This window comes from Entelurus aequoreus, linkage group LG28 (genome assembly GCF_033978785.1).
Source record: "Entelurus aequoreus isolate RoL-2023_Sb linkage group LG28, RoL_Eaeq_v1.1, whole genome shotgun sequence".
NCBI classification, from domain to species: Eukaryota; Metazoa; Chordata; class Actinopteri; order Syngnathiformes; family Syngnathidae; genus Entelurus; species Entelurus aequoreus.
In genome coordinates, this window is record NC_084758.1 from 9,929,964 (window position 1) to 9,943,462 (window position 13,499).

Here is a 13,499-nt window from a genome sequence, read left to right on the forward strand (position 1 = left end):
ATTAATAAATTCATAAAAATATTTAAAAAATAAACATATATAAATCAAATGTTAACAATAAAATGTAGATACTTTTTCTTATGCTTTCTTTTACACCTGTTGGGAGTGCATTCCACATTGATGTGGCATAGAAAGAGAATGAGTTAAGACCTTTGTTAGATCGGAATCTGGGTTTAACGTGGTTAGTGGAGCTCCCCCTGGTGTTGTGGTTATGGCGGTCATTTACGTTATGGAAGTAGTTTGACATGTACTTCGGTATCAGGGAGGTGTAGTGGATTTTATAGACTAGGCTCAGTGCAAGTTGTTTTCCTCTGTCCTCCACCCTGAGCCAGCCCACTTGGTAGGAGTGAGGTGGGATCTGGGGTGGAGGTCTAGAAGTAATCTAACTAGCTTGTTCTGGGATGTTTGTAGTTTAGATTTGAGGGATTTGGAGGTGCTAGGGTACCAGGAGGTGCATGCGTAATCGAAAAAGGGTTGAACGAGAGTTCCCGCCAGAATCCTCAAGGTGCTTTTGTTGACCAGAGAGGAGATTCTATAGAGTGGATGACTAAGAGTGTATGAATAAGAGTGTATGAATAAGAGTGTATGAATAAGAGTATATGAATAAGAGTGGATGACTAAGAGTGGATGACTAAGAGTGTATGAATAAGAGTATATGACTAAGAGTGTATGAATAACAGTGTATGAATAAGAGTATATGAATAAGAGTGTATGAATAAGATTATATGAATAAGAGTGTATGAATAAGAGTATATGAATAAGAGTGGATGAATAAGAGTGTATGAATAAGAGTGTATGAATAAGAGTGGATGACTAAGAGTGGATGACTAAGAGTGTATGAATAAGAGTGTATGAATAAGAGTGGATGAATAAGAGTGGATGACTAAGAGTGTATGAATAACAGTGTATGAATAAGAGTATATGAATAAGAGTGTATGAATAAGAGTGTATGAATAAGATTATATGAATAAGAGTGGATGACTAAGAGTGTATGAATAAGAGTGGATGACTAAGAGTATATGAATAAGAGTGTATGAATAAGAGTGGATGACTAAGAGTGTATGAATAAGAGTATATGAATAAGAGTGTATGAATAAGATTATATGAATAAGAGTGTATGAATAAGAGTATATGACTAAGAGTGTATGAATAACAGTGTATGAATAAGAGTATATGAATAAGAGTGTATGAATAAGATTATATGAATAAGAGTGTATGAATAAGAGTATATGAATAAGAGTGGATGAATAAGAGTGTATGAATAAGAGTGTATGAATAAGAGTGGATGACTAAGAGTGGATGACTAAGAGTGTATGAATAAGAGTGTATGAATAAGAGTGTATGAATAAGAGTATATGAATAAGAGTGTATGAATAAGAGTGTATGAATAAGATTATATGAATAAGAGTGGATGACTAAGAGTGTATGAATAAGAGTGGATGACTAAGAGTATATGAATAAGAGTGTATGAATAAGAGTGGATGACTAAGAGTGTATGAATAAGAGTATATGAATAAGAGTGTATGAATAAGATTATATGAATAAGAGTGTATGAATAAGAGTATATGACTAAGAGTGTATGAATAACAGTGTATGAATAAGAGTATATGAATAAGAGTGTATGAATAAGATTATATGAATAAGAGTGTATGAATAAGAGTATATGAATAAGAGTGGATGAATAAGAGTGTATGAATAAGAGTGTATGAATAAGAGTGGATGACTAAGAGTGGATGACTAAGAGTGTATGAATAAGAGTGTATGAATAAGAGTGGATGAATAAGAGTGGATGACTAAGAGTGTATGAATAACAGTGTATGAATAAGAGTATATGAATAAGAGTGTATGAATAAGAGTGTATGAATAAGATTATATGAATAAGAGTGGATGACTAAGAGTGTATGAATAAGAGTGGATGACTAAGAGTATATGAATAAGAGTGTATGAATAAGAGTGGATGACTAAGAGTGTATGAATAAGAGTATATGAATAAGAGTGTATGAATAAGATTATATGAATAAGAGTGTATGAATAAGAGTGGATGACTAAGAGTGTATGAATAAGAGTGGATGACTAAGAGTATATGAATAAGAGTGTATGAATAAGAGTGGATGAATAAGAGTGGATGACTAAGAGTGTATGAATAAGAGTATATGAATAAGAGTGTATGAATAAGATTATATGAATAAAAGTGTATGAATAAGAGTGGATGACTAAGAGTGTATGAATAAGAGTGGATGACTAAGAGTGGATGACTAAGAGTGTATGAATAAGATTATATGAATAACAGTGTATGAATAAGAGTGTATGAATAAGAGTTTATGAATAAGAGTGGATGACTAAGAGTGTATGAATAAGAGTATATGAATAAGAGTGTATGAATAAGAGTGGATGACTAAGAGTGTATGAATAAGAATGTACGAATAAGAGTGTATGAATAAGATTATATGAATAAGAGTGTATGAATAAGAGTGTATGACTAAGAGTGGATGACTAAGAGTGGATGAATAAGAGTGTATGAATAAGAGTGGATGACTAAGAGTGTATGAATAAGAATGCATGAATAAGAGTGTATGAATAAGAGTGTATGAATAAGAGTGTATGAATAAGAGTGGATGACTAAGAGTGTATGAATAAGAGTGGATGAATAAGAGTGGATGAATAAGAGTGTATGAATAAGAATGTACGAATAAGAGTGTATGAATAAGATTATATGAATAAGATTATATGAATAAGAATGCATGAATAAGAGTGTATGAATAAGAGTGTATGAATAAGGGTGTATGAATAAGAGTGGATGACTAAGAGTGTATGAATAAGAGTGTAGGAATAAGAGTGTATGAATAAGAGTGTATGAATAAGAGTGTATGAATAAGGGTGTATGAATAAGAGTGTATGAATAAGAGTGGATGACTAAGAGTGTATGAATAACAGTGTATGAATAAGAATGCATGAATACGAGTATAAGAATAAGAGTGTATGAATAAGAGTGTACGAATAAGAGTATATGAATAAGATTATATGAATAAGAGTGTATGAATAAGAATGTACGAATAAGAGTGTATGAATAAGATTATATGAATAAGAGTGTATGAATAAGAGTGTATGACTAAGAGTGGATGACTAAGAGTGTATGAATAAGAGTGTATGAATAAGAGTGTATGAATAAGAGTGGATGACTAAGAGTGGATGACTAAGAGTGGATGAATAAGAGTGTATGAATAAGAGTGTATGAATAAGAGTGTATGAATAAGAGTGGATGACTAAGAGTGTATGAATAAGAGTGTATGAATAAGAATGCATGAATACGAGTATATGAATAAGAGTGTATGAATAAGAGTGTATGAATAAGAATGTACGAATAAGAGTGTATGAATAAGATTATATGAATAAGAGTGTATGACTAAGAGTGTATGAATAAGAGTGTATGAATAAGAGTGTATGAATAAGAGTGGATGACTAAGAGTGTATGAATAAGAGTGTATGAATAAGAGTGTATGAATAAGAGTGGATGACTAAGAGTGTATGAATAAGAGTGGATGACTAAGATTGTATGAATAAGAGTGTATGAATAAGAGTGTATGAATAAGAGTGGATGACTAAGAGTGTATGAATAAGAGTGGATGACTAAGATTGTATGAATAAGAGTGTATGAATAAGAGTGTATGAATAAGAGTGGATGACTAAGAGTGTATGAATAAGAGTGGATGACTAAGAGTGTATGAATAAGAGTGGATGACTAAGAGTGTATGAATAAGAGTGGATGACTAAGAGTGTATGAATAAGAGTGTATGAATAAGAGTGTATGAATAAGAGTGGATGACTAAGAGTGTATGAATAAGAGTGGATGACTAAGAGTGTATGAATAAGAGTGTATGACTAAGAGTGTATGAATAAGAGTGTATGAATAAGAGTGTATGAATAAGAGTGGATGACTAAGAGTGTATGAATAAGAGTGTATGAATAAGAGTGTATGAATAAGAGTGGATGACTAAGAGTGTATGAATAAGAGTGTATGAATAAGAATGTACGAATAAGAGTGTATGAATAAGAGTGTATGAATAAGAGGCGATGACTAAGAGTGTATGAATAAGAGTGGATGACTAAGAGTGTATGAATAAGAGTGTATGAATAAGAGGCGATGACTAAGAGTGTATGAATAAGAGTGGATGACTAAGAGTGTATGAATAAGAGTGTATGAATAAGAGTGTATGAATAAGAGTGGATGACTAAGAGTGTATGAATAAGAGTGGATGACTAAGAGTGTATGAATAAGAGTGGATGACTAAGAGTGTATGAATAAGAGTGGATGACTAAGAGTGTATGAATAAGAGTGTATGAATAAGAGTGTATGAATAAGAGTGTATGAATAAGAGTGGATGACTAAGAGTGTATGACTAAGAGTGTATGAATAAGAGTGGATGACTAAGAGTGTATGAATAAGAGTGCATGAATAAGAGTGTATGAATAAGAGTGTATGAATAAGAGTGTATGAATAAGAATGTACGAATAAGAGTGTATGAATAAGAGTGTATGAATAAGAGTGGATGACTAAGAGTGTATGAATAAGAGTGGATGACTAAGAGCGTATGAATAAGAGTGGATGACTAAGAGTGTATGAATAAGAGTGTATGAATAAGAGTGGATGAATAAGAGTGGATGACTGAGAGTGTATGAATAAGAGTGGATGACTAAGAGTGTATGAATAAGAGTGGATGACTAAGAGTGTATGAATAAGAGTATATGAATAAGAGTGTATGAATAAGAGTGTATGAATAAGAGTGTATGAATAAGAGTGTATGAATAAGAGTGGATGACAAAGAGTGTATGAATAAGAGTGTATGAATAAGAATGTACGAATAAGAGTGTATGAATAAGAGTGTATGAATAAGAGTGGATGACTAAGAGTGTATGAATAAGAGTGGATGACTAAGAGTGTATGAATAAGAGTGGATGACTAAGAGTGTATGACTAAGAGTGTATGAATAAGAGTGGATGACTAAGAGTGTATGAATAAGAGTGTATGAATAAGAGTGTATGAATAAGAATGTACGAATAAGAGTGTATGAATAAGATTATATGAATAAGATTATATGAATAAGAATGCATGAATAAGAGTGTATGAATAAGAGTGTATGACTAAGAGTGTATGAATAAGAGTGGATGACTAAGAGTGTATGAATAAGAGTGGATGACTAAGAATGTATGAATAAGAGTGGATGACTAAGAGTGTATGAATAAGAGTGTATGAATAAGAGTGGATGACTAAGAGTGTATGAATAAGAGTGGATGACTAAGAGTGTATGAATAAGAGTGGATGACTAAGAGTGTATGAATAAGAGTGTATGAATAAAAGTGTATGAATAAGAGTGGATGACTAAGAGTGTATGACTAAGAGTGTATGAATAAGAGTGGATGACTAAGAGTGTATGAATAAGAGTGTATGAATAACAGTGTATGAATAAGAGTGTATGAATAAGAATGTACGAATAAGAGTGTATGAATAAGATTATATGAATAAGAGTGGATGACTAAGAGTGTATGAATAAGAGTGTATGAATAAGAGTGTATGACTAAGAGTGTATGAATAAGAGTGTATGACTAAGAGTGTATGAATAAGAGTGTATGACTAAGAGTGTATGAATAAGAGTGGATGACTAAGAGTGTATGAATAAGAGTGTATGAATAAGAGTGGATGACTAAGAGTGTATGACTAAGAGTGTATGAATAAGAGTGGATGACTAAGAGTGTATGAATAAGAGTGTATGAATAAGAGTGTATGAATAAGAGTGGATGAATAAGAGTGTATGAATAAGAATGTACGAATAAGAGTGTATGAATAAGATTATATGAATAAGATTATATGAATAAGAATGCATGAATAAGAGTGTATGAATAAGAGTGTATGAATAAGAGTGTATGAATAAGAATGTACGAATAAGAGTGTATGAATAAGATTATATGAATAAGAATGCATGAATAAGGGTGTATGAATAAGAGTGTATGAATAAGAGTGTATGAATAAAAGTGTATGAATAAGAATGTACGAATAAGAGTGTATGAATAAGATTATATGAATAAGATTATATGAATAAGAATGCATGAATAAGGGTGTATGAATAAGAGTGTATGAATAAGAGTGTATGAATAAGATTTATTCATGTATTTTATTATATAAAAATGGGAGCCATTACCTCCCTGCTTGGCACTCAGCATCAAGGGTTGGAATTGGGGGTTGAATCACCAAAATGATTCCCGGGCGCGGCCACCGCTGCTGCTCACTGCTCCCCTCACCTCCCTGGGGGTGATCAAGGGTGATGGTTCAAATGCAGAGAATAATTTCGCCACACCTAGTGTGTGTGTGTGACAATCATTGGCACTTTAACTGAACTTTTAATGATGTTATTCATATTATTCAGATTGAAAAGCTTAAGGGGCCGCATGTGGCCCCCGGACGTTCATTTGCCCAGGTCTGTGCTAAGGTGATCTCTAGAAGTGGTCCACACTCCATGTCAGTAGGTGGCGGTAATGCACACCAGAAGGTTGCTTGCCAACCAGCTATAAAAACAAAAGAAGAAGAAGATCCACACTTCCGGGTGGTGATGACGTCGCGTCGTGACGTCATATTTCAAAATGGCAGAGCCCGCGGAAAGACCCCCTGGAGTCGACTCCATTTCCCAAGAAAAGATGTCAACAGCGCGACTTGTAACAATTATAAGGCCGAGGAGGGTTATTTGAACACACACCATTCAATTATTATAAATGAAAGTCACGTTTTTTAACCGCTCCGGTCTCGTCCCAGCGGAAGTGACGCTAGCACGTCATCAGAATACAACAGGTTGCTAGCTAACACGCCTCCTATCATGTCAGCGCTGTTATTTGTTCCAATGTCATTCATTCCTTCTCATTTAGATCAACACGACGAGAGAGACATTCTGCCGCTAGACGAAGGTCACCGAGCAGCGACGAAGTTTGCATTTTCGGTAGGTGAGTGTTCAATTGTCCCCCGAGAAAAGTTGCATGAAGTCATTCTATTACACAGGTGAAAGTCATACACACATAATATGCTGGAAAAGTCCATTCATGTCAGCAATTAACTTCAAATGTCAAACTCATTTGTGATGTTAAAGGGAAAACAGTACTTAACTGTGCTTAAGTGTATTTATATTATTCAAATGTGAATGATGCTGTATAATAGACTGTATTTATGTTATTGACATGTGAATAATGCTGTATAATCAGTGTTGGGACTAACGCGTTACAAAGTAACTAGTAGTCTAACGCCTTATTTTTTATATTCAGTAACTCAGTTACCGTTACTACATGATGCGTTACTGCGTTATTTGATGTCATTTCTTATGTAGTATCGGCTAAAAACAGAAGATCTGAGTGTGTTTTATTGGAGAGTTGCAGTGTCCTCCTTCTGAATGATTCCCGGGCGCGCGCCGCTGCTGCCCACTGCTCCCCAAGGGGATGGGTCAAATGCAGAGGACAAATTTCACCACACCTAATGTGTGTGTGTGTGACAATCATTGGTACTTTAACTTGAACTTAACTTCATTCTTCCTGTGTCACAACGGGGACAAGAGAAGAGGCGGTGTGTGTGTGTGTGTGTGTGTGTGTGCGTGTGTGTGTGTGTGTGTCTGTGTGTGGGTGTGGAGAGGGGTGGGGGGGTGGGAGGGGGGCGTGTCTGTGTTTACTTACAAGACATCATGGTGGAGCTGAAGCCGAGTTTCTTAACATGGAGATATTCTAGACTGACCATGTGTCTTCTTTTGCGGGGCTGTCCGGGCGGAGTTTCTTAAATGCCTCAAATGTCCGGCAGGGTTGCGTATATTTTCAATGTACGTTCAGGGTTAAGATGGGGTTAAAAACCAAACTAATTGTGCACACGCAGCAGCATTCGTGAGGGAGGGACAGAGAGAGCGAGGGAGTGGATTGATTGATTGAGACTTTTATTAGTAGATTGCACAGTACAGTACATATTCCGTACAATTGACCACTAAATGGTAACACCCGAATAAGTTTTTCAACTTGTTTAAATCGGGGTCCACATTAATCAATTTATTTCAAACTGTCATTGCTCAAAACATAATATTGAATCAAAATCAATGTTATTATGAATTATTGACCTATCCAAGGTTCCCATTACTTCACATCAAATATTCCACTTTGAAAAATATTTTTGGTGGAAGATTTTGCATACTTTGTGTGTTTGCCATTAAAAACATAGTTTTGTTTGACAAAAAAGGGCGGAAAACAAACAGACAAAAAAACAACATAACTAAAACATTTTGAAATGAGGGATAGATCTGAAGTTGATGTAGACTCCAGAGATTTAAGCGTTAAATATAAAATGCTTGTATGCCCTGGCACACCATTATCATCATTTCATGACCCAAGCAAAACACTTTTTACACTTTTATACTGAAATAAATACACCTACAACTTATTCAATAAAAACATAGAAAAAACTACCAGCAGCGGTAAAGTTTAGATCCATGAAGGAAAGAAGAAAGTGAATGAATGTTTATAACTGAATACATTTACATATGTATACACATTTGTTTTCTTTCTTTATTATTTTTTTTAATGAATTAAGTAACGTTTATGACAACCTTTTTCCAAAACACAATATATAATGTGAGATATAACAGGATAATGCATACGTTTATCTTTTTTGTTGTCAAAACGCTTACCAAAAAGTGGGACCCCAAAAATGTACTGTAGGACCCCATTTTTATGACTTGATGGGGTCCCTGGGACCCCATTTTGAAAATTCCTAGCGCTGATCAACAGATTGTATTATTCTCCAGTGCAATAACAGTACTTAAATGAAGGCTTAAAGGGCATTAATGGTAGCTTTAAAAAAAGAAGAAGAAAAAAACAAGTAACTAAATAGTTACTTTTCACAATAACGCATTACTTTTTGGTGTAAGTAACTGAGTTAGTAACTGAGTTGCTTTTGAAATAAAGTAACTAGTAACTGTAACTAGTTACTGGTTTTCAGTAACTAACCCAACACTGTGTATAATAGACTGTATTTATATTATTCACAAGTGAATAATGCTGTATAATAGACTATATTTATATTATTCACAAATACCTTAGTGTTTATTTTTATTGTGAGCGAACTGTGGTGCTGAATTTCCCCGAGGGATCAATAAAGTACTTTCTATTGTATTCTAAAAACATCCAAATCCATTGCTATTCTTTATATAAAGTAAGACACATGCTGAATAAGAAATATCTGCACATGATTCCTTGAGTAATTCGATTACAAAATACATTCGAGGAATTGTTGCTGCCTCGAGGTGTCGTATATATATTTTTTTACGGCATTTTGCCTGGTTCACTAAACAGTAGTCAAAGCTCACGTTTCGCACAGACTGTTTAGGTGTTGCACAGCGTGTTTACGTCAGTTCAATGCATTTATTGTCATTGTCATAGTGAATAACACACACACTGCATAGTAACCATGTATCAAAAATGTGTTAGGTGGTGCAATCCTGACCCATGAAACGCGTAAACACAAAGGGTGCCACGAACGATGCACAAAATTCACAGTCTGGTATGGATCGGTACTTGAGCGGCGCCGTTCGATACATTTTTTCAATACCCAAAAGAGGGAGATGTTCATGCCTTTTTTTTAACTTGTAGTTTATTGAAATTGTCGTTGTCCACGACAGAAAACGGTCGGCAAGGCGAGTTTATTTACAGAGCACAGTTCGTACTACAGGCAGGCCAGTCTAGTACCCGCACTCTTTTACTACGAAGCCACGCTGTTGTAACACGTGCAGAATGTGGCTCGGCGATATCTTACTGAAATAAGCAGGGGCGGCCATGAAAAAGACGTCGCTTGGATGGCAACTTTTGTTGCTCCAAAACCTGTATGTACCTTTCAGCATTAATGGTGCCTTCACAAACGTGTAAGTTACCCACTAATACACCCCCATATCATCAATCTTTATTGCAGACCTTAAGATCCATTTAAACATATAAAAACAGAATATAATACATTAAAAAACAAAACAATAAAAACATACATTAAAAACAAAACAAAACAAGTTTTCCATACAATTACAGACGCTGGGTTTTCAACTTTGCGCCTAGAACAATCCGGATGGTTCTTTTCCTCTTTGGACCGGAGGACACGACGTCCACAGTTTCCAAAAACAATTTGAAATGTGGACTTGTCAGACCACAGAACACTTTTCCAGTTTGCATCAGTACATCTTAGATGAGCTCGGGCCGAGCGAAGCCGGCGGCGTTTCTGGGTGTTGTTGATAAATGGCATTCGCTTTGCATTGTGGAGTTTTAACTTGCACTTACAGATGTAGCGACCAACTGTAGTTACTGACAGTGGTTTTCTGAAGTGTTCCTGAGTCCATGTGGTGATATCCTTTACACACTGATGTTGCTTTTTGATGCAGTACCAACACAAATACAACTTTGAGACTACGTGCTTTCTGAGAAGATTACCGTAGTAACTAGTATATCATGCAAAAGCGCAGATTCCAACCAATCAGTCCATCTTAGATGAGCTCGGGCCGAGCGAAGCCAGCGGCGTTTCTGGGTGTTGTTGCATTTATCAACAACACCCAGAAACGCAGAGTTTTGAGGACGAAAATGAATTGATACCATTTTAGAATAAGGCTGTAACATAGCAAAATGTGGCAAAAAATGAAGCGCTGTGAATACTTTCCGGATGCAGTGTACAGTATAAAGGGCAGATCAATAGAAGTGATAATTAGACGTTGCAGTTCATGGGTGGGATGTGAGAGAGGGTCACTGCCTGAGGATACAGACGAGCTGTTGGCAAGTTGTCCTGGCACCTGTTCCTTCTACCTGAGGGCCGCAGGTGAGGAGCAGGGTGTTGTTGGTCACGCAGGATGCTGTGCACTCGCCTCAGACAGCAGGTAGTGTAGACTGTGCCCATCTCTGGAAGACTTGATTGTTTTTCAGCTGTTTTAATCACCGATTAGAGAGTCTGCTGTCATGGCACACTTCTAAAAGCTCACTCTTACACTAGGAAGCGGAGTCATTCATTGCGCTTTACCTGACACATGAAACGTGACAAATACGATCGCTGAGATGAAACGGATCAGGCCCGTGAACAGGTTCTATCCGGATGAATTTGCTAAGTATACAAATGAGCTGAAATTTTTGTATGAAAGAAACTGCTGTTTTAAATGTGTCCACTAGATGTGGCAATGGCAATTCTTTGTATCTTTGTAGATGATGCTACATACAGTATGTACAAAAAAAATAAAACACATGATGTTAGTGCAACAGTCGAAGAAAATTAGCAAACTACATAAATAACATCCTGTAATTTGATTTTGATATTTTTTTTTAATCTTGTTAGATTGAAAATGAACACCAATGAGTTGACTGATGAACATTATCACGTCATTTATTCAGAAAGTATAAATAACGACAATTAAAGGTAGAACACTATTAACTGCAACATGTAAGTGTAAAAAAACAACATGATTTGTTTATTTTTGAGAAATTCTATTTTTAAACAAAGAAAACAATCTGAAGTTGTCTTTATTTTGAAGTTATCGTGCCGTGATTTTACCAGTCCGGCCCATTTGGGAGTAGATTTTTCTCAATGTGGCCCCCGATCTAAAATGAGTTTGACACCTCTGGCCTAGATAAATTGGTAAACATCCTCACAAATATTGATATAAAGCATTACCGTATTTTCCGGACCATAGGGCACACCGGATTATAAGGAGCACTACCGATGAATGGTCTATTTTTGATCTTTTTTTCATATATAAGGCGCACCGGATTATAAGGCGCATTAAAGGAGTCATAATATATATATATTTTTTCTAAATGTAAAAGACTTCCTTGGGGTCTACATAACATGTAATGGTGGTTCTTTGCTCAAAATGTTGCATAGATGATGTTTTACACATCATCTTCAAGCCGCTTCCGGGTGCGCCGTTTTGTGGGCGGTCTTATTTACGTGGCTCACCTTCGGCAGCGTCTTCTCCCCGTCATCTTTGTTGTGAAGTGTCAAAAGATGGAGCTAACTGTTTTAATGACATTCAGACTTTACTTCAATCAATAACGGAGCAGCATCTGCTCATCCAGAAACAACAACACCAGAAATGTGTCCCGTGAAAAACCGTCCGACCAGAACTCTAATAACTAAAGTTCCTTGGGTGAATAATGGTAACTCACTACACCGCTATGTTTTAGGGCTTTCATGGCGAGTTTACTGACTGAAATAAGTAATAACTTTACACTGCTTTTTATTAGAAATGGCAACAGCAGAGGATGGATGTCCCATAACAAGAAGGTGGAGAAAAAGAAGAAGCTTATCGACTACGGTGTCGGCACGGACTACAAAGGCGGACCTGCACAAGTTTTCAGGTACCAGAAGGTAAGAAAAGTTTCTTTTGCATAATATTGCGAAACAAAACACCAGAAAATATGTCTTACCTTATACACACACCATAATAATACTCCTATGTTGAAGCACAGTACAATCCATCAAGCGGTGCAGTTTCATAGCTGACCAAAGTCCTACTAAAACGTTTTGATAGATTTTTGAGCGCCGTGTGTAATGTTCTATATTTTCAATGGAGCATATACAATGTTGGTGTTGTTTACTTGAGTCATATTGCGGTCTACACCAAATCAAATCAAATCAATAATGGAGCAGCATCTCCTCATCCGGAAACAACCACACCGGAAATGTGTCCCGTGAAAAACCGTTCAACCGGAACTCTCTAATAACTAAAGTTCCTTGGGTGAATAATGTAAACTCACTACACCGGTATGTTTTAGCGCTTTCATGGCAAGTTTACTGACAGATATAAGTGAGAACTTGACACTACTTTATATTAGAAATGGCAACAGCGGAGGATGAATGTCACATAACAAGAAGATAGAGAAAAAGAAGAAGCCTATTAACTACAAAGGCGGACACACAATTTTTCAGGACTCATGCAGATCCCAAGTACAGATCAGCAGGTACCAGAAGTTAAGAAAAGTTGCATAATATTGCGAAACAAAACGCCAGATAATGTCTTACCTTATACACACACCATAATAATAGTGGTATGTTTAATGCGCCGACAATCCTTCAAGCGGTGCGGCTTCATAGCTGACCAAAGTCGTGCTAAAACATTTTGATAGATTTTTGAGCGCCGTGTCTAATGTTCTATATTTTCAACGGAACATTTAAAATGTTGCTGTTGTTTACTTAAAAGCCATCATAGTGCAGGCTACACGTATCTCTTATGTTTGACTGCCATCTACTGCTCACACTTATAATTACACCATGTACCAAATAAAATAGCCTCGAGGTGGGTAAGCTCAACCAAACTTGTTCATTACATTAGGTTAAACTGTGTAAGGCGCACTGAGAAATAAAAAAGGATTTTAAATGCGCCTTATAGTCCGGAAATTACGGTAAACGCATTGGCCAAAAAGTGCATTGTGTGTCCTCGCCGCAATCTATTTTACATTGTTGAAAT

The 13,499-nt window shown here is 36.0% G+C and overlaps 1 long non-coding RNA gene across 1 annotated transcript; it reads left to right on the top strand.

Annotated features, from left to right (window-relative positions):
- Window positions 1-6,573: 6,573 nt before the first annotated feature.
- On the top strand, window positions 6,574-12,374 carry LOC133644951 (uncharacterized). The gene is made up of 3 exons (XR_009824859.1): window positions 6,574-6,838; window positions 6,913-6,987; window positions 12,277-12,374. It is a non-coding gene; the product is annotated as an uncharacterized LOC133644951 (long non-coding RNA).
- Window positions 12,375-13,499: the final 1,125 nt, after the last annotated feature.